At 41.4% G+C, this 22,259-nt stretch overlaps 1 protein-coding gene across 7 annotated transcripts in view; it reads left to right on the top strand.

Moving 5' to 3' along the window:
• LOC103349464 (translation initiation factor IF-2) overlaps positions 1-22,259 on the top strand; it is a 782,466-nt gene that overhangs the window by 3,055 nt on the left and 757,152 nt on the right. For 2 of the 7 annotated variants that reach the window (XM_070059801.1, XM_070059798.1), the window contains one exon: positions 200-1,530. The exons of 3 other annotated variants lie outside the window; for them this stretch is intronic. The gene's annotated coding sequence lies outside the window, so the exon portion shown is untranslated. Of the gene's footprint in view, positions 1-196; positions 1,531-22,259 lie in introns of those variants that run through there. 2 more of the 7 variants (XM_070059802.1, XM_070059799.1) reach the window with 1 other exon arrangement.

Below are 22,259 nucleotides of genomic sequence, written 5' to 3'. Positions count from 1 at the left end.
ACCGGGACTAGAACCTGGTGTGCTGGCGCCGCAAGGCAGAGGATTAGCCTAGTGAGCCGCGGCGCCGGCCTTGAAGTGCTATTTCTAACACAGTTAGTACTCAACAAATGTTGGGTAAATGAAACGCTAAGAAAGGAGTAGAAAACACACAGGAAAAACAGTATTTCCTGCTCAGTAACGGTCTCCTTTCCACCAGCAGTGTTCCACTGGTTACATGAAAATGTGTCAGAAGCCCCATTTATCCAAGGCTGACTTCAAGGCAGATACTGACATTTGTTACAAGAGATCCAGAAGAATACCAACCCTGTGTGTTCAAAGTACCCCCTCAACATGCAGATCATGCGGGGGAAAAGCACTGGGAGAGTGAGTGGAAAAGCACTGGGAGAGTGAGTGGAAAAGCCAATTTTTGTTATTCCTCGAGTTTCCTTCTACTTTTCCAAAGGCAAAGGTGGAAAGGTCGGCTTTGACTGTAACACCTCTCCCGGTAACAGTCAGACTCAATGTGGAGACATAACCAAGTGTGTGAGGGGAGCCCTGCCTGGGCAACGTGACACTGACATCCCCTGGACTCCCACAGGGCTGAAGAGAAAATGTTAACCAACTTTCCATCGTTCTCAATTTTGTTCTAACACGTAGTACAATATTTGAGGAAGGAAGCAATAAGTTATTGCTCGTTCTGCAACCCAGGCGCTCTTCCTTTCTGTTTAACGACTTGTCCATCTGCAGGGTATCATCAGGTTGTTTGTCTCGCAGAACAGGCACGAGATGCTTACGATAAACTAAAACAGTTTCTGCAAAGAATGGCTACCGAGTGGTGGGATCTGAAATTAGAAAGAAAGAAAGAAGGGGCATTTTTCCAGCATGCAACAGGATGACAAGGAATTTTTTAGTCAACTTTTTTTTTTTTTCTGAGTTTCCCAAGTTGAAGATGTTCTTAAAGGACTAATTGTCTTAGGAAGTTTGTTTGGCTACTATCCATAGATGCTGTAAATCACAGTGGGTAGACTGGGATAGGAGTTGGTGGAGTGCACGATCACCAGTGTGTTGCCTGGTGGGGTGTTCTACTCTACCCTCCTCAGCAAAGGACTGTTTAATGTTAAAATCAGGTGAAGACATGCAGAATAGGAACCCTCTGCACTGCTGCTGGGAAGGTAAAATGATGCAGCCAACTTGGAAAACAGTCAGGCTCTTTCTCAAACAAGTAAGCAGAGTTGGGGCCGACCTTTTGGTGTAGTGGGTTAGGACCTTACCTGGGACACTGGCATCCCATATGGGCATCAGTTCAAGTGCCAGCTGCTCCACTTCCAAGCCAGCTCCCTGCTAATGGCCTGAGAAAGCAGTGGAGGGTGGCCCAACTGCTTGGGCCCCTGTACCCATGTGGGATACTCAGAAGAAGCTCCTAGCATCAGCCCAGCCCAGTCCTGACTGTCACAGCCATCTGGAGAGTGAAGGGAGTGAAGAGTATGATATTCTCTCTCTCTCTCTAACTGCCTTTCAAATCAATAAATAAATCTTCAAAAAAAAAAAAAAGTAATCATAGAATTACCATAGAGCTCCATCATTCTACTCCTAGGTCTATACTCAGGAGAAATGAAACCTTGCGTCCAGACAAAACTTGCACAGAACAGTCTATAGAAGTATTATTCAAAATAGAAGGTTGAAACAACTCAACTCTGCATCAGTGAACAAATGAACAAACGAAATGTATATTCAGTGATAAAGTATTATTCAGCTATAGAGTAATGAGGTACTAATGTATGCTACAACTTAGATCAAACTGAAAAGCAGTATTCTGAGGGAAAGAAGTCAGAACACTTCATGTATTATATTATTTCATTCATATGAAATTCCAGAATGGGAGACTATAGACATGGAAAGTAGACTGGTGATCATTTAGGGCTGAGAGAGTAGGAAGTGAGAGTTAAAGCATACAGGGTTCCTTCCTTTCTTTTGAGAGAGGAAGAGAGAGAGTGAGAGAGAGAGAGAGAGGGCCTATCCACTGGTTCACTCTTCAAAGAAGACTAAAAAAACAGCAGGATTTCCGAGCTGAAGGAGACTATAAACAGAGCATTCATTTGCCCAATGGTGCCCTTTCCCCAAGGGAAAACATGTTCCTGCCTCACTTGCTTATATTGGCTGAGAGTGTAGAACATTTAGAACATTAAAATGTATACCAACAACTCATTGAAATGGATGACATTACATGGAAGTGAATGCTGTGTGTATTCAAGTCCATGTATTAATTCTATAAACACATACATATACATGAAAAACAAAGATAATTGATTCAGTCAAATCTAGACAATGTGGATTGAATAATAAATCAGAGATGGCCTATGGATTAAGTTCCACTTGAAACAAAGACATATTCCATACTTTAGGAATAGGACACTGTTCCAGCCTCAATAGATGTTGTGCATTACTGACTGAATACATTTTACATTACCTAAGAGTGAAAAGAGGGGAAAGCAACTTGGCCAAAATTATCAGCCAAAAGATCCCTTAATCTCATGAAACCCATTTTCTGAAAAACTAATTTCCTTTATGAACTATTCTTAAAATTAAATTGCTGATTCAAAATACTAGCATTAATTTGAAAATGTCTCAGAAATTACTGTGTGTTTTTTTTTTAAGAATTAAGTATAAAGTGGGACCAGCATGCCAGAATTCTTTTTTTGTTTGTTTGTTTGTTTGTTTATTTTCTTCCGTTCTTTATTGGAAGGTAGGTTAGGCAGATGGGGTAGGGAGTGGTTTTGCTTCATCTTTAGTGGTATCCTCTATCAGTACTAGGCTGTCAGGACGAAATACTGCTCCATCCTCCTGTTGTCATTAAATCCAGTTCTATGAAATTCATCATTATCTGTTTGTGCTTACCTTAAAAGGACTGTTTTGGAAGGTAAATAGTTTGATTCTGCTTAATTAAAATAGAGATAGCTATAAAGACTAAGATTTTGTTATAAAGCCACAGAATTCTGCCAAAACTTTTGTACAATAGGAACTTTCTTTCCTACCATCAACACACATCCAATGGATGGACCCGAGTTATTTCTCTTTATGTCCTGTTATATTTAGCTTCTTAGTGATCATAGAATTTGTTCAGCATCCAGAAAAATGAGATAATTCATATATTTTGGTTATTGTGTGTATGCTGTTCTTACACTGAAACTATTCCTGGAAAAGATCACATTTACGAGTACTCAAACAGTATATTTCACTTTGTGTTTCTATGGGGGTGCAAACTGTTGAAATCTTTACTTAATGTATACTAAACTGATGTTCTGTAAAAAAAAAAAAGAAGAAGAAATTATCAATTCCCAACTTGACTCTCACTGGGATTAAACATGACAATAGGTCTGATCTGATTTCATCATCATTAAAAAAATCATCTATCCCCATGGGAGACCAGGAAAAGCACCTGGCTCCTGGCTCCTGCCATCGGATCAGCGCGGTGCACCGGCCGCAGCGCGCCGGCCGCGGCGGCCATTGGAGGGTGAACCAACGGCAAAGGAAGACATTTCTCTCTGTCTCTCTCTCTCACTGTCCACTCTGCCTGTTAAAAAATAAATTAAAAAAAAATCATCTATTATTTTTCACTTTATGTTTCTGTGTGGGAGCAAACTGTTGAAATCTTTACTTAATGTATGCTAAACTGATCTTCTGTATATAAAGAGAATCGAAAATGAATCTTGATGTGAATGGAAGAGGAGAGGGAGTGGGAAAGGGGAGGGTTGTGGTGGGAGGGATGTTATGGGGGGGAAGCCATTGTAATCCATAAGCCATACTTTGGAAATTTATATTCATTAAATAAAAGTTAAAAAAAAAGATTACATTTACTTTGTGTGTGTACTTCAGTTATTTATGAAGGCCTAATTCCTTTTTCATACACACACAAAGTATATATAAATATATGTAATTATTTATTTGCAAGCAGAAGACAAAGAGAGCATACTCCTACCCTCCCATCTGCTAGGCCAACCCCCAAAATGCCTGAAAAGGATTGGACTGAGACATGCTGCAGCCAGAAACCTAGAAGCCAATCTGGGTGTCCCATGTGGGCACTGGCAGGGGAGGTCAGGGACCCAACTACCCCATCCATCACCTGCAGCCTCCCCCAGTGCACACTAGCAGGAAGCTAGAATCGAGGGGAGAGCCAGGGTTCAAACCCAGGCATTCCAATAAGGGATGCAGGTGCTCCAACCAGCACCTTAACTCTTAGGCCAAATGCCTACCCATTTTACTTCTTTTTAAACAGCTTTATTGAGATATATCTCACATACTGCCATTCCTAATGAATTATAAAATACACCATTTTAATGGCTTTGTGTATATTAACAGATACGTGTATGCATCACCACTGTTAACTTTAGAAAATTTTCATCACTTCGAAAAACCTGGTACAATGTTTGGTCTAGCAGTTAAGATGCCTTTTAATTTGCCCACATCCTGAGTGAGGTACCAGGATTCAATGTCTGAGTTTAGTCCCGAGTCCAGGTTTGGGATAATGCAGACCCTGGAAGGCAGTGGTTTTGGCCTTAGAAATAGGTTCCTGCCTCTCCTGAGGGAGACCAGGACTGAGTTCTCAGCTCCAGGCTTCAGCCCAGCCCTTTCCCCTTTGAAAGTAATAAATGTGCTCTCGGTACCTGTCCCATAGCAGTGGATGTTAAGGTAGAGCCTACACTGTTATTAATGTCTTTAATAAAAGCCATTCACATAAGTCCCTCTAAAGCTCACCTCATTAGCAAGGGGTGAATCACTTTCCATTCAGAGTTGCAGGAAGATTAAGATGAGACATAAGAATGAAATTTATGGGAAAAAATAAATTATTAAAAATTATTAATTATTAATAAATTATTAAAATTGTTTGATATGTATTTGAAGAAAGGGGTGGGCCTTTGGTCCAGTATTTAAGACTCTGTTTGGGATGCCAGCATCCCATATCAGAGTACCTAGGTTCAAGTCCTAGCTCTGCTCCTATTCCAGCTTCTTGCTAACATACGCCCTGGGAGACCTGCATTGAGTTCCTCACTCCCAGCTTTGGCCAGGCCAGGCCCCACTGTTACAGGCACTTGCAAACTGATTCTCATTCATATCTTCTCTCTCTCTCTCCCTGCCCCCCAGTAATAAAAATACATTTTAAAAATTAAATAGGGTGGATGTTATGGCACAGTGAATTAAAATACCACTTGGGACAGAGTGCCAATTCGAGTCTTGGGTGTTCTACTTCTGATCCAGCTTCCTGCTTATGAATCCTGGGAGGCAGAAGATGGCTTAATCTCTACCAAGAGAGACCTGGATGGAGTTCCTGGCTCCTGGCTCCTATCTAGCCTAGCCCAGGCTGTTGGTGAACATTTGGGGAGTGAACCAGCAGATGGAAGTGCATGCTTGCATGCGCTCTCTCTCTCTCTCTCTCTGTCACTCTACCTTTAAAGTAGATGAAAATTAACGTTTTTTAAAACTTAATAAAATGAAATTGAGGTGTAGATTAAATTTTATTGGCAAAAATGAATATACTTGGGGTCAGCACCATAGCGGGTAAAGCTGCCACCTGCCTTGCGGGCGCCCATCAAGTCCTGGCTGCTCCTCCCCCGATCTAGCTCTCTGCTATGGCCTGGCAAAGCAGTGGAAGATGGCCCAAGTCCTTGGGGTCCTGCGCCACCATGGGAGACCTGGAAGTAGCTCCTGCCTCCTGGCTTCAGATCAGCACAGCTGCGGCTGTTGCAACCATTTGGGCAGTGAACCAGTGGATGAAAGACCTTCCCCACCCCCGCCTCTGTATCTCTAACTCTGCTTTCAAATAAAATAAATAAGTCTTTTAAAAAATGAATATACTTATTCCTGAATTGTATAATCCTTAATAATGAATAGGGGGTACTGAAGAACATTGACTAATTACGATGACCAATAAGCAAAGTGTTTGTGATATCCTCAAGCAAACTTGTATGTGAACGTGAAAAAAATAGAACAAATGTTTAATTAGTAGCATTAACTTTTGTTAATTAAAATTAGCTTCCTCTCTGTTAAAATTAAGCCTACAATCAAAAGAGGAGGCTTTTTTTACACTGGAGAGAAAGGCAATTATTCTCATTGCTATACCAGCTTAGAGTTCCACATACATCATAGAGCTCTCCACCCCATCCAACCCACTCTCACACAAACCAACTTCTGCAGAGAATGCTGGTGATGGCATCAAAATGGGATATCCTGTTTAGAACCCGTGGAGAATTTTGCCTGTCATGTGCCACGTAGAACAATCTTTCTTCTGACTCAGAACTGGTCTGAGCAAAGCTTAGCCCAAAGTTCACAGCTATATCCTGCTTTTTATAGGCATTGGAGCTAACGACCCCTCAAGGGGCACAGTGTCCTATAAAGAGCAGGTTTTCAGTGGATTATTAGGATGGGACTCTCTAGGTCTTTCGTATCTCTTTACAAAGTACAGTTTAGTAGAATCACCATGAACTCAATTCAAATAGTAAAGGCAGTACAGGTGAAGTGTGGGCTGAACATGGAGGAAGGGGCTGAATTAAAACTTTAGTCCTGGGGCCAGCACTGTGGCATAGTAGGCTAACCCTCCACCTGCAGTGCAGTCATCCTAAATGGGCACCAGTTCAAGTCCCGGCTGCTCCTCTTCCCTACAGCTCTCTGCTATGGCCTGTGAAAGTAGTCGAAGATGTCCAAGTGTTTGATCCCCTGCACCTGCATGGGAGACCCAGAAGAAGCTCCTGCCTCCTGGCTTTTGATAGGCTCAGTGAATGGAAGACTTCTCTCTCTCTGTCTCTCCCTCTCGCTGTAACTCTACCTCTCAAATAAATAAAATCTTTTAAAAAATCTACTTATTTAAAAAAGGACTATAGTCCCTATTTCCTAACTCTCACTCTTCTAGTTTTTGCTCAGTCAATAACTTGCTGAAGAACTGACCTTACTGTACCTTTATAGCAAGTCTTGAACGTAATCAAGATGGTGTAGATGAGGACAAGAATAGGCAAATAGATCAATGTAATAGACAAAGAGCTCCAAAACAGACACTCACAAATACAGTTATCTGTTCTCTGAAAGAAGAGCAAAGGCAAGTCAATAGGTAATGGATAGTGTGCACATGTGAAAAACAAATCTAGACTTTTACAAAAAATTAATTCAAAGTGGAGCACAGATCTCACTGTCAACCACAAAACTATAAAACTCACCGAAGATGAACATAGGAGAAAATCTAGATGCTGTTGGATTTGGCAAGGACTTCTTAGATATAACACCAAAGACATGACTCATGAAAGAAAAAATAGATAAGTTATACCTCATTAAAATTAAAAACTTCTCTGCAAAAGACACTGTCAAAATAATGAGAAAACAAGCCACATATGGGGAAAATATTTTCAAAAAATATCTGCTAAAAAACTGTTATCTAAAATATACAAGGAACTCTTCAGGCTCTACAATAAAAAATGAACAATCAAAAATGGACAAAATATCTGAACAAAAAACTTACTGAAGATGATATATACATGGCAAATAAACATAAAATTACACATCATACACAATCAGCAAGTTGTCAATTAAAACAATGAGATACACATGTATTAGAATAGCCAAAATCCAAATACTAATAAACACCCAATGCTGGTGAGTATGCAAAATGTAGTCACTGTTGAAGATAGTCTAGCAGTTTATCATAAGATCAAATATGCATTTTTTATGATCTAAAAATTGCATTATTTGGTATTTACTCAAATGAGTTGCAAAGATGTCCACACAAAAACCTGCACAGGAATGCTTATAGCAGCTTAATTGCCAAAAATCTGAAGCAACCAAGATATCTTTTAGTTGTGAATGGATAAACTATGGCACATCTATACAATGAGATGGTATTCAATATTTAAGAGATATGCTAGAAACTTAGATGGATATTACTAAGTGAAAGAAGTCAGTCTGGAAGACCACATGGTGTATAATTCCAACTGTATGACATCCTGGAAAAGGCAAAATTAAGCAGACAGTAAGAAGGTGAGTGGTTGGCAGGTGGCTGGGGAGAGGGAGTGGTGAACACAATCATGGGATTTTTCAGGTGGACAAACAATTCTGTATGATAATTGTAAAAGTGGGCATATAATGCTGTGTATTTTTCAGAACTATCTGTACAATAAAAATAGTGAGCCCTAATGCAAACTAAGGACTTTAGATATTGTCATTGTCTGAATATATGTCCCTCCAAAATTCACATGAGAACCTATGTGATAGGAGAAAGAGGCTGGGCATTTTGGGGATGATCAAGTAATGAGAGCTCTGCCCTTGTATGGGATCAGTGCCCTCATAAAGAAGTTAAGGGAGTGCTCTGCTCCCTTTTTCACTTACACCATTTGGTGATGCTTGACGTCAGCTGCAAAAAAAAAAAAAAAAAAAAAATCAAGGTTTAAATTTTGATACTAGAAAAAAATACAAATCCTCACATTTGAAGATGCGCTGAAATGCTGGTTTTCGTGATCTCCAGCCTTCTTTGGTGTGTAATATTTAATGCTTCTGATGACTTGACTACCTTCTGGGATTGTTCTAGTGCTAAAGCGCATGGCTGTGTGCCCTGGCTCCTATGATAAACATGAACTTGGCAAACGTGAATTACTCAGGAAATGGGAAAATCTGAATGTCAGTTCAAGCTCTTCTCTTTCCCTCATATTTCAGGCGTATGCCTGGATGTCAGTGCTGCATCGATCTGGGAGACCTGCAGAAACACAAGAAGACTTGAAGAGGTAGAAGTCTTCAGGAGTCTCACTACGTCTTGAGGGGTTTGAGGTTATCCAGATACATGCGGGAAAGAAGATCCTGAATTGACTTTCCAAGCATTAACTACAGCTGTGTATTTTATTCTCAGAATTCAAGGCATCACTACTAAGATGGCTTATCATTGATTTAAAAAGCATTTATTATTTCAAACTTGCTATGATGGAATACTATTTTCTTCCCACAACTCTTTCCTTGTTATATTAGCAAGCTTAAAAATCTCAAAATTATTTTGAATTTCTCCCTAGGTTACTTTAGTTGATATTAAATTCTGGTTCACTACAGCTTTACGATTCACTATAAGAAATGATGATTTCTTTTACACTGTCTCTGTGCTGTTGTATTTTTTTCAGCCTTATTTCCATTGTCTTTCCAACCTGTTTCTTACTTGGAATTTAAAAATTCTTTCCTTTCCTCCTAGGATTGTATAGTTAATCTATTCTAAACCAACTTAGTATTGGATAATCACAAAATAAATATTTTAAATACTTTTTGTACCTACTTTATGCTAAAAATTCAATATGTAGCATGTGTGCATTGTGGGTTGGAGTTGGATGTGGGATAGTAAATAAAGTAAGACAGAGCTCATGTCTTGCAGGTTAACCTCTGAGGATGAAGTTAATCATGAAATATTTTGATTGGTTTCTGTCCCAACTGCAAAATTTTCAAAAGCTTACATCAGAACCAAATGCGTCATCAAGAAATTAAAGCCATTATCAGTCCTAGTTTCCCATACTTTCCTCCCACCCTAAATTTCTGTTGTCCTCTCCTGTTCCCATCCCCCACCTTCACCTTCACCCTCCTTTTCCTAATGCATAGTGACTCCTGTTGTTAATTTAACAATTAACAGCCTTATATATGACATCAGTGATCACCCAAGACTCTTGACATGAGCTGTCTAGGTTATGGAAGCCTTTTGAATCCACTGACTCCTTTAATATTTAGGCAAGGCCATAAACAAAGTGGAAGCTCTTTCCTCCCTTCAGAGAAAAGCACATCCTTCTTTGATGACCACTTCTTTCCACTGGGGTCTTATCCACAGAGGTCCTTCATGTAGGACAGTTTTTTCCACAGTGTCTTGGCTTTGCATGCCATTACCATTTAATATTTTAACATTTTGTTTGAAATGTATCCAAGTTTGTTTTTTTTTTTTTTTTTTTTTTTTTTTTTGGACAGGCAGAGTGGACAGAGAGACAGAGAGAAAGGTCTTTCTTTACCATTGGTTCACCCTCCAGTGGCCGCTGCGGCCGGCGCACTGCACTGACCTAATGGCAGGAGCCAGGTGTTTCTCCTGGTCTCCCATGGGGTGCAGGGCCCAAGAACTTGGGCCATCCTCCACTGCACTCCCGGGCCATAGCAGAGAGCTCGCCTGGAAGAGGGGCAACCGGGACAGAATCCAGTGCCCCGACCGGGACTAGAACCCCGTGTGCCGGCACCGCAAGGCAGAGGATTAGCCTATTGAGCCGCAGCACCGGCCCATTACTAGCATCTTAACATGGCCCAAGGCTTCATCTGCCTTTGATTTCAGATTAACTCTTGTTTTTGGTAGAATATGCAGTAAACAAGTTTCTGCTGTAATACGTTGGATTGGTAGGTTCATAGGACAAAGATAGACCACTGGATTTTTATATTTCATATTTTATGTCCTATAAAAACTTGCAAATTATTTATCAATTTTATATTAAACCAGTATTGAATGAAAATTGGCCTCAACATTACTTGAAACCTACTGAATCTTAAAACTTGACTTTTTCCAAAAAGAGTTAGATTATGATTAAAGCTAGCAAATTGATTAATCTTTCTGAAGCCTTACTTAAAATTGTAATTATGTATATAGCTCTTTTTGTCCACTCCCTCCCACCACCACACTGACAAGTTACACTCTTTATTGTGATATGGAAAGGTGGACCAACTACAAATGACTAAATTAGTGCAACCTGAATAGGAGCCGTAAACTTGGCTTGCACCATCTTGTAGGCCCCATGATTTCTGACATTATTATGGCAGTTTCCCTGCCTCCCTGTACTATGCTCACAATCCTTTTTCTACCCTGAATCCAGGGTAACCTTTCTAAATTACAAATTTAATTCTTGCTTTCTTCTGCTTAAAATCTGATAATCTCCTTTGAAACGGTTGTCTATTACTTTGGCCACCTAGCCCTACTGCTTAATCTATGGAAATAAAATTGGAGCCTGTATTTAATAACAGAAGAACCACGTGCCAGCTGTTTCTGAGAGAGAGAAACTAAAAGAGGAGAAGCTTGGGAGCTATCACTTGGCATGTTTTTCACCAGGTGCAGGAACCTGGTCAGCGATGAGGATGAAGGAAGCCAACCCAGGGAAAGAAGCAGAAATGAGTGCTAGAGGAGCATCCGTGGGTGGTCTTGGAAGCCCTGTTTCAAGTTATCCCTAAACTTTGGTTGTATTCCTGTTTCTCCAGAAGTTGGTTGGTCAGCTTGGAGCCCACGAATATCCCAATACATTCTTCTAAAATCCTGCTTTTCAACCTAAGCAGGTTAGAAATAGGCTTTTGTCACTGCAAGTAAAAGGCTGTTGACAAGAATTGCTTGTGAGGCCTTTCACGACATGGGTCACACAGGTCTGAACCTTTAGGACTATGCTGAGCTGCAAGAAGCAGAGCACAGGGCAAATAGAGTTACACAATAAAGGTGGGGCCGGTGCTGTGGTATAGTGGGCTAAGCCTCTGCCTGCAGTGCCGGCATCCCATATGGGCATCGGTTTGTGTTCCAGCAGCTCCTCTTCAAATCCAGCTTCCTGCTTATGGCCTGAGAAAATAGTAGAAGATGGCCCAATTGCTTGGGCCCCTGAACCCTTGTGGGAGATCCGGATGAACCTCCTGGCTCCTGGCATCAGATTAGCTCAGCTCCGACTGTTGCGGCCATCTGGGGAGTGAACCAGTGGATGGAAGACCTCTCTCTCTGGCTCTCCCTCTCTCTGTCTGTAACTACCTCTCAAGGAAATAATTAAAATCTTTTAAAAAAATAAAAGCATCTCTTTTCTCACCCACTACAGAGTGTAGACAAAGACAGTTCAAGGCATGGTTTATTAACTCAACTAAATGGGAGTGACTTCATCAGCTCTTTGCAAGTCTTTGCTCTTTGCCTTGCTCACAAGGTGGCTGTAGTAGCTCTAGATACTTATAGACCTATGTGAGCATTCCACGCAGGGAAGAATGGAGCAACAGATTTCTCCTGGTGACCCTCTGTTTTCCAACTGGAAAGGGAGCTGCAGCAAACTGTTCCTTTGATCTCGGCCAGAACTGGATTACATGCCCAAACCCAGACCCATGACTGTGAAATGAAAATACCTTGCTTCTTTCCTTAGCTCTCTTTAAATCAAGGGATCTCTGCCAATCTTCTGAGGTTCTGTTAGCAGAGAAAGGGAAAGCGGCTATAGTGAGAGGAAGAAACCTCATCTGCCATACTTCTGTGTTTCCATTGCCCTCCCCACCTGTCGCTCCTCCGCCCGCGGATGAACGACACCAGACGCTGTTGATCCCCCTTCAGTAGGGTTTTTATTACAGTCAAACGAACCAACTGTGCCGGCTCTATCCCCCCTTTATAGTCCTCTCCCACCAATCTGTGCCCTGCTGGCATTCCTACAGTCATCACACCAATCAGGTCTCTGTCCACATGCTAAGCGCACCGTTCTCTTCCAATCAGAGGTTGGATCAGCTCCTGCAACTTCTAGCAGTCATGTTCTGTAACTTTCAATTCCACATTCTTGTACTTCCTCTCGGCGCCATGTTGTGAGAGATGGGCCCTGCCTCCCACAGATCCCCCTTCTTTTTATTCTTTGTGGGGTGGACACGTGCCTGTCTTTGACTACCGATCCAACATGCTAAGCCACACCTCAGGGGTGCCCATAGAGTACTGCATGGCGAGCATCGCCTGTTTGATGACAACCTCTGACTGTCGCTGTCGTTGAAGCTGCTTCAATATTATACATCACACCAAATCCTCCTACAATCAAGGCTAAGCCCAACAACCAATCATACCATACAGCTGCACTGACTGCTGTAACTCTTTAAGCAATTTATGATCAAGAGGCGTCCAACCTCTATTTCCTTGCTGATCTTGCAATACAGGAAACACATGGCCTGGCTCCTGGTATTGCTCCCAAGCAGGTTTGGGACTTTTCTCTACTGGTGAAGACTTTGGTAATGCTAATGGCCGATACCGGGGCGGTGGTTCATCCTCTATGGTTAAATTCACCAGCCTTGTCAAGATAGGATACAATCTTGGTATCTCTCTCAGGGCGAGGCTCCCTCCTCAGCTTCCTCCTCTTCCCGGCAAGAACCCTTTCCAGCAGCTCACTCCCCTCATCAAGCAGTAATCCTATCCTCTCCGTGGGGTCCTGGAGCGCTTGATCAATGAGCTGCCACAGCCTCAGCACTTCCACAGATTCCCGAGCTGCACGCAATTGTCACCCCACTCGTCTCCACTGTTGTTGCTCTAAGTCACCATTCTCTACAAACCATGGAGACGTTTTTGCGACCGCCCTTGTGAATGCACAAACGGTAGCTGCCTTTACTGGAGTCCCTGTTTTTAGCAAGCGGCTTAGGAGCAGTCGCAGCCTGGTAGTGGATGGTACGTTACCCATTGTACCTTGGTCTAACTAATTCTTATGCCGTTAATTTGTCTCCCGGGCGTCCCCGGTAAATGCTTTTACTTCACTTCCTAGGTTTCCCCTAGTTTTCACTTCACTTCCTAGGTTTTCCCTAGTTTTCACTTCACTTCCTAGGTTTCCCCTAGTTTTCACTTCACTTCCTAGGTTCTCCCTAGTTTTTACTTCACTTCCTAGGTTTCCCCTAGTTTTCACTTCACTTCCTAGGTTTTTCCCTAGTTTATATTTTTCTCTCCTCGGTACTTTCCGGCTTTCTTCCAGCAGTCCAAATCCGAGTCACGGCACCACTTGTCGCTCCTCCACCCGCAGATGAACAACACCAGATGCTGTTGATCCCCCTTCAGTAGGGTTTTTATTACAGTCAAACGAACCAACTGTGCCGGCTCTATCCCCCCTTTATAGTCCTCTCCCACCAATCCGTGCCCTGCTGGCGTTCCTACAGTCATCACACCAATCAGGTCTCTGTCCACATGCTAAGCGCGCTGTTCTCTTCCAATCAGAGGTTGGATCAGCTCCTGCAACTTCTAGCAGTCATGTTCTGTAACTTTCAATTCCACATTCTTGTACTTCCTCTCGGCGCCATGTTGTGAGAGATGGGCCCTGCCTCCCACACCCACCCATCCGTCCTGACTCCACCCCAATTCTGAGAACCAGGCTTTCTGAACTGCCTGCAGTACCCAAATTTTTATGCTCTGTATGGGCTCTGGGCCTGGGAATGCACATTTTACTCCTTCCCAAACATACTCTCTTCCCTTTGTCTACTAACATCGTGGCCTGGGTAGCTCCTGCTTCTCATGTTAGAACTCAGGTTAGCCATCATTTCCTTTAAGAAGGTCTCCCTGTGCCTTCAGTATCACTGCACTCTCTGGTTAGTCTTGTATTAACGCTTCCAAGTCATTTTCTAATTTTCTGTTTCCTTGTTGATCCCCCCAATGGCCTTTGAGCTCTTTGTTGGCTTGTTGACTAGAGCTTGTCACTTTGGTGTCTTACAGAAAGTCTGCACGTAGTAGGTGGTCATGACATGCTTGCAAAAGTAAATGAAGTAAAGCACTTCTCAGGTGCCCTCCAAATCAACTTGCATTGGAACTACTTAAAGCATGGCTAATAGAAATGTAGGTATTACTCTACTTCTGATTATTGTTAAGCGGAGTGGACAAAAAATTAAATACTTCAGATTTCTGCTAGACATTTCCAGTTTAAAATCTTCACTATGGTGGCTTAGAAAGGAGGGTACAGTGGGTAGGGAAATATTTATTCTGCTTGTCTCATACCAGTGCTAAAGGAAGAGTCTGAGAGACTTCTTTTTTTTAATGATCCTGAAATCATTTTCCAAATGGGCAAATCTCTGCATGTGGACTCATAACCTAGAAACTAAATGTAGCTGTGATTTACTTACTTGAATGTCTAAGATGCTATTTTACTCTACCGCTTTTTCTCTAATCATTTTATTAGCAAAAAGCAGTAATATGCCATGATAAGGCACTTTCAATCTTTTCTCTGAGAAGGTGGATTTAAAATAAGAGATGAATAAATTACAGAAATGAACTGGCAGAAAAATAATCACTAAGTTTAATATAGCAGCATTTTGAAATTCTGATAAGACAAGCAAATCTGACTCTTGGCCCTTGTAAGCTAGTGGATCCAGCTCTGCCTCACTGAAACCTAATATTCTTTGTTGCACATTGACAATTACCTAGGGGCAGGCTGTGTTTGTTAAAATGTGTGTTCCTGGGCCAGTTAGTTTCAAGTTAGAATCCAAGAAGCTGGAATTGTTTCCTTTCCTCCTCCTCCCTTGGTCTACTCCTTCCCTCACACATCCATTTATTAGGTATTGATTGATTAACCCAGAGGACTGAGCAAGTTGGAGACTGAAAACTCGCAAACATGAACCCTCTTTCTTATGATCCATAAAATTCAGAGATGAGCTGGCTGCTGTTACCCATTTGATTGGATACTGATCTGGACACGTGCCTGACTCAACATTATTAACCATAAAGCAGAACTGAAAAGGAACCGTATGTTTTATTTTAATGCTATTTTAGCGGTGGAACCAGAGCTCCTAACCTTGAACGTTCAAAGAACTTCAAAGTATTTTTAAGGGCTCGTTAGATAGATATATGAAATTATGTCTCTTTTCTCTGGCTTGATTGCCAGTGTGTTTAGAGTCATTTAGTGGATGACAATAAGGTTTAGTTTTGTTCTTTTTTCCTTAGTTTTGGGTTTGCATTGTTGGGAACAGATCAAGTGTATCAGGAAAGTTGCAACCTGCCAGGGAAAATGAAGGCATTTTTGTGTTTCAAGACACGAATAAGAAATGATGTTTACTGTTGAAATGCATAAGCAGTTATATTTATGGTGACACAGAAAAATTAATGTGCCTTTACAAATGTCTAGAATTTAAAATTTGTTGCCTCAAAGAAATTGGGCCCCTCCCCAATGATTTAAAGTTAAGAGTTTTTGTGATCTTGGAAGAGCCTTGTGATATTTACCTATCATCCTCTTCATCACACAGAAAATACATTTACTTGGAAAGATATGACTCTTTGATCTTGTGTGTGTGCACTGTGTTATCTTAGAGATGTTTTAAAAGACTTGGAACAGCATGAAAAGTGTTTGGTGGAAAGATACATCATCTTAAACAAGTTATTTTTTGACCTTTCATCTTTAATATGCTATTTACTATGAACATAATTTAAAAATCCTAAGCTGAAATTCTTTTTTTAGATCAAGCTCTCTTTAAGACTTAAAACAAGAAGGAAATGTCAGCTCTAAATAAACCTCTCTAATGCCTCGGCTGTATGATGGTGTGTGTGTATTTTCTACACAATAAATGTCACTTTCAGCTTCTGTTAGCCCACATTATGCCAGGAAATTTCCTAATGATTCTTTTTTCCCCCATTTTATCTTTTTGTAAATCTATTACTGTGAAACCAGTTCCTTCCTGACTTCCTGTTATGGTTCTCTGCTACTGCATTATTGCTACTTACTGTGTTGCAATAATATATCTTTATAAATTAATTTTGTCTTTTTCTTCTTATTTTTCCAATGCTCTTGATCTTTTTCAACTTACACTAATGTTTTTAATATTAATTCCTTTATGAAGAGGCATACATCCTTAAATGAGATTTATTCTATTTGTAAAATTTAATTAAAATTCTTTCCTTCCTTGATACATTAAATCTATGATTATTGTTAGATTTTAGCATTTCCTATTAGCTTAATTCTATAAAGGAGAATGAAAACATTCTGATATTGACCTAAATGATTTTCTTCTTCTCTCCTATCTTTTGAGTAGCTACTTGAACACCATTTATTTTATCATCTTGAATGTAAAAACAGGTTTTTCTGTGTCCCCTATATAAAATTATCCTGTGTTTCTTCATGTCTACAAGCTTACATCTCTCATTTATCTGATTTAGCTTCTCTGTGTCTACTCATTCAGCCAGACATCCATCCACTGCCTGTCGTAGACGGGACACCGTGTGAAGATACATTTTTTATTGTTTCTTTCCTGCTGTAATTTTGTTGAATTATATTTTTAATACTACCCACAAATAGCACATTAAAACCCTTAGTATGATTTGAACCTTATTTCTTGCATAATGAACCTCTATTTTATTTATAGACATGATAACCAGATAAATTACACTAATAATTCAAATCATTCTGAAACTACCCAATGAAATCACCCAAGTGACTTTTTTGTGCATGAAAAAAATTTCATTAAGATCCACTTTTTTTAAAAACTACAAAATCTTGACTATCTTTGTTGAAGAAAATGGCAAACTAAACACACGTGAATGTGAATGATAAATTCCTATCATCTGCTTATGCATCAGCTTGGTCAAATCACTCATCTAACACCAAAACCGAAGCTAGACACATGAAAAACTCTTGGCAGTTATGTGAAAATTATTCCACTCACTGGAAATGGACTCTTTTCAAATTAAGTCTTGATTTTAGATCTTTGTCGCTTATGAAAAAAGAATCAGGAGAAATAGGAAATAATTTTCAAAATGGAAAATCCACTCAGACAGTTTAATTAATTCAGAGCCATTGCTATGAGCCAGTTCTGTTTGGCCAGAGCTGGTAGAGCAGAAGGCACTGGGTAGATCCACTTGGTGCACTGGGCACCTGGCTGCAGCAGTTGGAGGAATTCTTGACTTGACCTCTTTTGCTGGCAATGCCCACATTTTACCAAACTGAGAGGTCCCACGCCTGACCAGCAGTTTAAAAGGCTCATGTATAGGCACCCCTGGAAGTTAGCAAATGGGGGAGCAAGATGATATCTCTCTTGTGACCTGATAACAAGCAAGCATGGTGTGATATATATACCACCTGTCACAGAGGACAATTGTCATCTCATGGTTAGTACTGGAGCTAACTGGCCAGATGGACTTGGGAACTAAGACTGCACTATACTACAAGTTGGTGCTAAAGAAGAAAGCTTTCTGAGTAAGCACAGGAAGCCACAGAGGTACAAGTGGGAGGGGACTGGGAGATGCGATTGACAGGTCAGAGAATATGGAACCAGATTGGGCAGGGAGGAGAAAATGCCCAGGGCTCCACGCTGCTGGCTTCTGCGCTTTCTGAGGACTTGATATTTAGCCTTTCTCCTGGAGAACCCCCTTTCCCCATGCTTAATGTGAGCTCCAGTCCATGAATTCAGGAGAACCTGACCAGAACTAGATAGAACCTGGATCCTTAGGATGCAGCAAAAAGGGACATTTAATCTCTACCCCATCGTGTGGCAGCCTCCAACAGCACCTGAGGAGAGCTGAGCATTCTGTTTTGTTTTTTTTTTTTTTAAGATTTATTTATTTATTTGAAAGTCAGAATTACACAGAGAGAGAAGGAGAGGTACAGAGAGAGAGAGAGAGAGTCTTCCATCTGCTGGTTCACACCCCAGTTAGCCGCAACAACTGGAGCTGCACCGATCTGAAGCCAGGAGCCAGGAGCTTCTTCCGGGCCTCCTATGTGAGTGCAGGAGCTCAAGGACTTGGAGCATCTTCTACTGCTTTCCCAAGCCACAGAAGAGAGCTGGATGGGAAGTGGAGCAGCCAGGACTCGAACTGGTACCCATATGGGATGCTGGCACTGCAGGCGGTGGCTTTACCAGCTATGGCACAGTGCCAGCCCCCAGCATTTTCTTTCCATGCAGATTTCTCATCTCTAAGCATACCCTTGTTTTCTGTCCCTAGGGGACATACCAATAAATCTCATTGTTTACATTCTCATATTTTTACAGCTAGGCAGGCTGCGCTGAGCAGAGTCACAGTATTGCAGGATGCAGTTCACATTTAACATGCATGCTTCTCTCTCTCTCCCCTGCTTTTGAATTACACGGTAGGAGAGCCAGAGCTTTATCATTGTATATGGGCGAGGCCCAGCCATCTTCCCTTTTGTCTTTGCTCAGAGGGTGGCCTTACTTGGGCTGCTGGCAGGTAAGCTGTGGGGGACAAGACAGCTTGGACAGGTGGGGACAAAGGTGCACCTCCTGTACTAAAGACGAGTTTTATATAGTCCCTCCTTTTATCTCAGTGGTCATAGCCTGCTCTCTGTTCTGAGCAGTGACACAGGTACAGTCTATTGTTTCTAGGACTGGAGAAATTATTTAAGTGTCTTGGCCCAAGCTGCGACTACCGATCTAGCTTTCTTAGAAGCTGTATCGGAGGGTATGAGCTACTTTTTAAGATTTATCAAGTCGGCCCTTATTGCATATCTGCACTTACATGTTTACTTTCTGGGTAGAACGTATGAATACCAGAACAAGGGAAAGGGGAGTGACATCTAGGCCTGGCAGGTAGCTTTCATTTCATTATTTCAAGGAGAATTTACAAGACATTTAAGAATTTAGTCATTTCCATGTTGGACTTTCTGTTATAACAATGTAAAAAAAAATCCTTAGTTTTTATGGCATCATTTTATAGGATAAAATATATTTTGTTAGTTTAATTTCTATTAGATGGAACACACACACACACTAAAATGTCACAATTAATTCCCAAGTCCTGGTCTACAGGAACAGCTAAACACATTTATGGTTCAGTTCATTCTCCTTCATCAAATAATCCTTACAGAGTGCCAGCTCTGAGTCAGGCAGAATTCGAGGGAACGCGATGACTCACGCGAATCAAGATTGAGGATGCTGCCGTACTGTACTGGTGTGGTTGCATCATGGAAACACTGTCTCTGTGGCCAGCTGACTGGGGTGCAATACATCTCTGCAGCCTGTTTGAACACTGGGCAGTCTGTTCCCTACAACCCAGAGGCTTGGCACAACCCCAAGAGGCTGTGCTCCTGCTTCCCACCTATGTTCTCATCTTGGTCAAATCTCCTGCCAATCACTCCTGTACCCAGAAGTCCCATCTTTCCCTCCCATCTATAGATACTATCTAGTCTGGGTTTATTTCTCTCATAATGTTCCCAGGACTTCATAGTTTATCTTTGAAACTGTACCTTTGTTCTCAGATTTATTTTTTGTTGCACCTCCTAGCTTTAGCACTGAAAACATCTCTAACATTTATAGTGTATATTGTTTCTGGTGAGTTTTTCCCACCACAAAAGACAGAAGCCATAAAGTCACTTGCAACCAAAGCTAAATGATTGTTGTTACTAAATCCAATACATAAACTAGTGTTCCATTCTCTTGGACTGTTGGTGTTTGTCTTCTGCATTTGAGTCATGTGGCTTTGGTTTGGCAGAATCTGAAGTGCTCAGTGATGTGTTAGCACCTAGTGCAATCAACATGCTATTAGCAGGATCAAGTGGAATGTCATTTGACCCAGGAATAATCATGGCCTCTCTCACACTGGCACGTAATTTGACGGCAACACCTATCATGGAATGCCCTCTTGAGGAGGCTTGTTTCTAGTTAGACATATTTGGATAATATCTGATGCCTGCTAAGTGCTCAGTAAATACTTTTTTGAATTTATGTGTGAAGAAATGAATCAATGAGTTTGGAAGTAGGAAAATAAAGCTAATTTTATGTCCTGCCTCTTACACTAATTTATTGAAATAGACTAATCTACTTACCTTAGGAGGTTTCAAGATGTTTTTCTTTTTAAGATTTATTTTATTTATTTGAAAGACACAATTACAAAGAGAAGGAGAGGGAGAGGGAGGGGGAGGGGGAGAGGGGGAGAGAGAGAGAGAGAGAGAGGTCTTGTATCTGCTGGTTCACTCCCCAAATGGCCACAATGGCCAGAGCTGAGCCAATCTAAATCCAGGAGCTTCTTTCAGGTCTGCCACATGGGTGCAGAGGCCCAAGCACTTGGGCCATCCTCTGCTGCTTTTCCAGGCACTTCAGCAGGGAGCTAGGTCAGAAGTGGAGCAGCTGGGACTAGAACTGGCAGCCATATTGGACGCCGTTGCTGCTGGCTGTGGCTTTAGCCCACTGTGCCACAGCACCAGCCCCTCAAGCAGTTCTTGAGTCCAGCAAGGATGAAGACAAGGCTTAAGCAAAGACAGAGCAATTCATCTAGGGTGAGGGTGTGGTAAAGGAGGAGTGTTCAGAGAGCTACTGCTGACTTTCAACACACCACACGCCATGCCACGTTACAAATCTCCAAAGGTGTCATCCTATTTACATTGCACAATAACCCACAGATGAGGCATCACTAGTTTTATGAGGCTACTGGAACTTCAAATTTTGGGTTACACAATCTTCTAGATGGAACCTCAGTTTAAACGTCTCACTTCATAGATAGTAATCTATCTCAGGACATCGGCCCTGTCTAGATTTCAGTATTGTTCTGCTTAACCACAGTGAAATTTCTGGAGCTGTTAGGTGAATGCAAATATGATAAGGAATGAAAAAGAAGTAAAATTTCATTCATCAGGGAAACATACAGATTTAGGAATACAAACTGCCCATAAGGATATTAGTTCCAGAACAGTTCATTATTGCATTTTCGATTTATTTGTTCATTCAACAGACATTGGTCTGACATCCTGCACACACCATGAGCTCATGCTCTGCACATCTAGTGTGGGTCTTGGGAGTCTCCCTTGGACCAGATTGCATTTATTCGGCTCTGCGAAGTGAAGTCTGTTTACAGGTTCATCCCGGAATCCACCCACTGAAGTTCAGATGGTGATTTACGTCTTGATTTGCAGCCAGGGGCTTCCCAGTTAGTAAGAGGTTGGCATCAGAGAGTGGAGGACCAAAGATCATTTGTCTCCATTTCTGCTGATGAGGCCACCCAAGCAAGTTTCCTGAGGCTATGGTAATCTTGAATTCGTTTTCCATAGAACCCAGGAGCCCTGTGGCGGTACTGTGAAGATAAGCTAATGAGCAGGTGTTACTCAACAACAGATGCTGAAGCTCTCTAATCTGCCTTTGTGGCAGGGTGGTGGCCGGGGAGCACCAGGTGCTAGAGCCGGCTTTTCCTATCACTAGTCTAACCAGTTTCAAGGGTACTAAATGCAAGAGATAACACTTGAAACAACTAAACCAGATTAAAAGTTAACCAGGTAACTGAGAGTAACTGAGAAAATGAGATTGTAGAATGTCTTTGTAATGCCCAAGTGCGGAAGACATGGTTGTTGCTACTAGGAATGTTTCATTGTATCAGCTCTGATGAGGTCTCAATTGGAAAGTGTTACAATCTCACAGGCCTTCTTGTGGACTTGGTGAGGGGTGGGGTGGGGTAGGGGTAGTGATGGTTGTGGTGACCTTGGCAGCAATACTCTAGTTTGCACTTGAACCCCCTGAGGGTGTGATTAACTTTTTATTTATTTATTTCCATTCTATTTTTTTTAAAAGATTTATTTATTTATTTGAAAGAGTTACACAGAGAAAGGAGAGACGGAGAGAGGTATTTTTTTTAAAGATTTATTTTA

Source organism: Oryctolagus cuniculus, chromosome 16 (assembly GCF_964237555.1).
Source record: "Oryctolagus cuniculus chromosome 16, mOryCun1.1, whole genome shotgun sequence".
Classification (NCBI taxonomy): domain Eukaryota; kingdom Metazoa; phylum Chordata; class Mammalia; order Lagomorpha; family Leporidae; genus Oryctolagus; species Oryctolagus cuniculus.
Note: the sequence above shows the minus strand (reverse complement) of the source record. Positions and strands in the feature narration are given on the sequence as shown.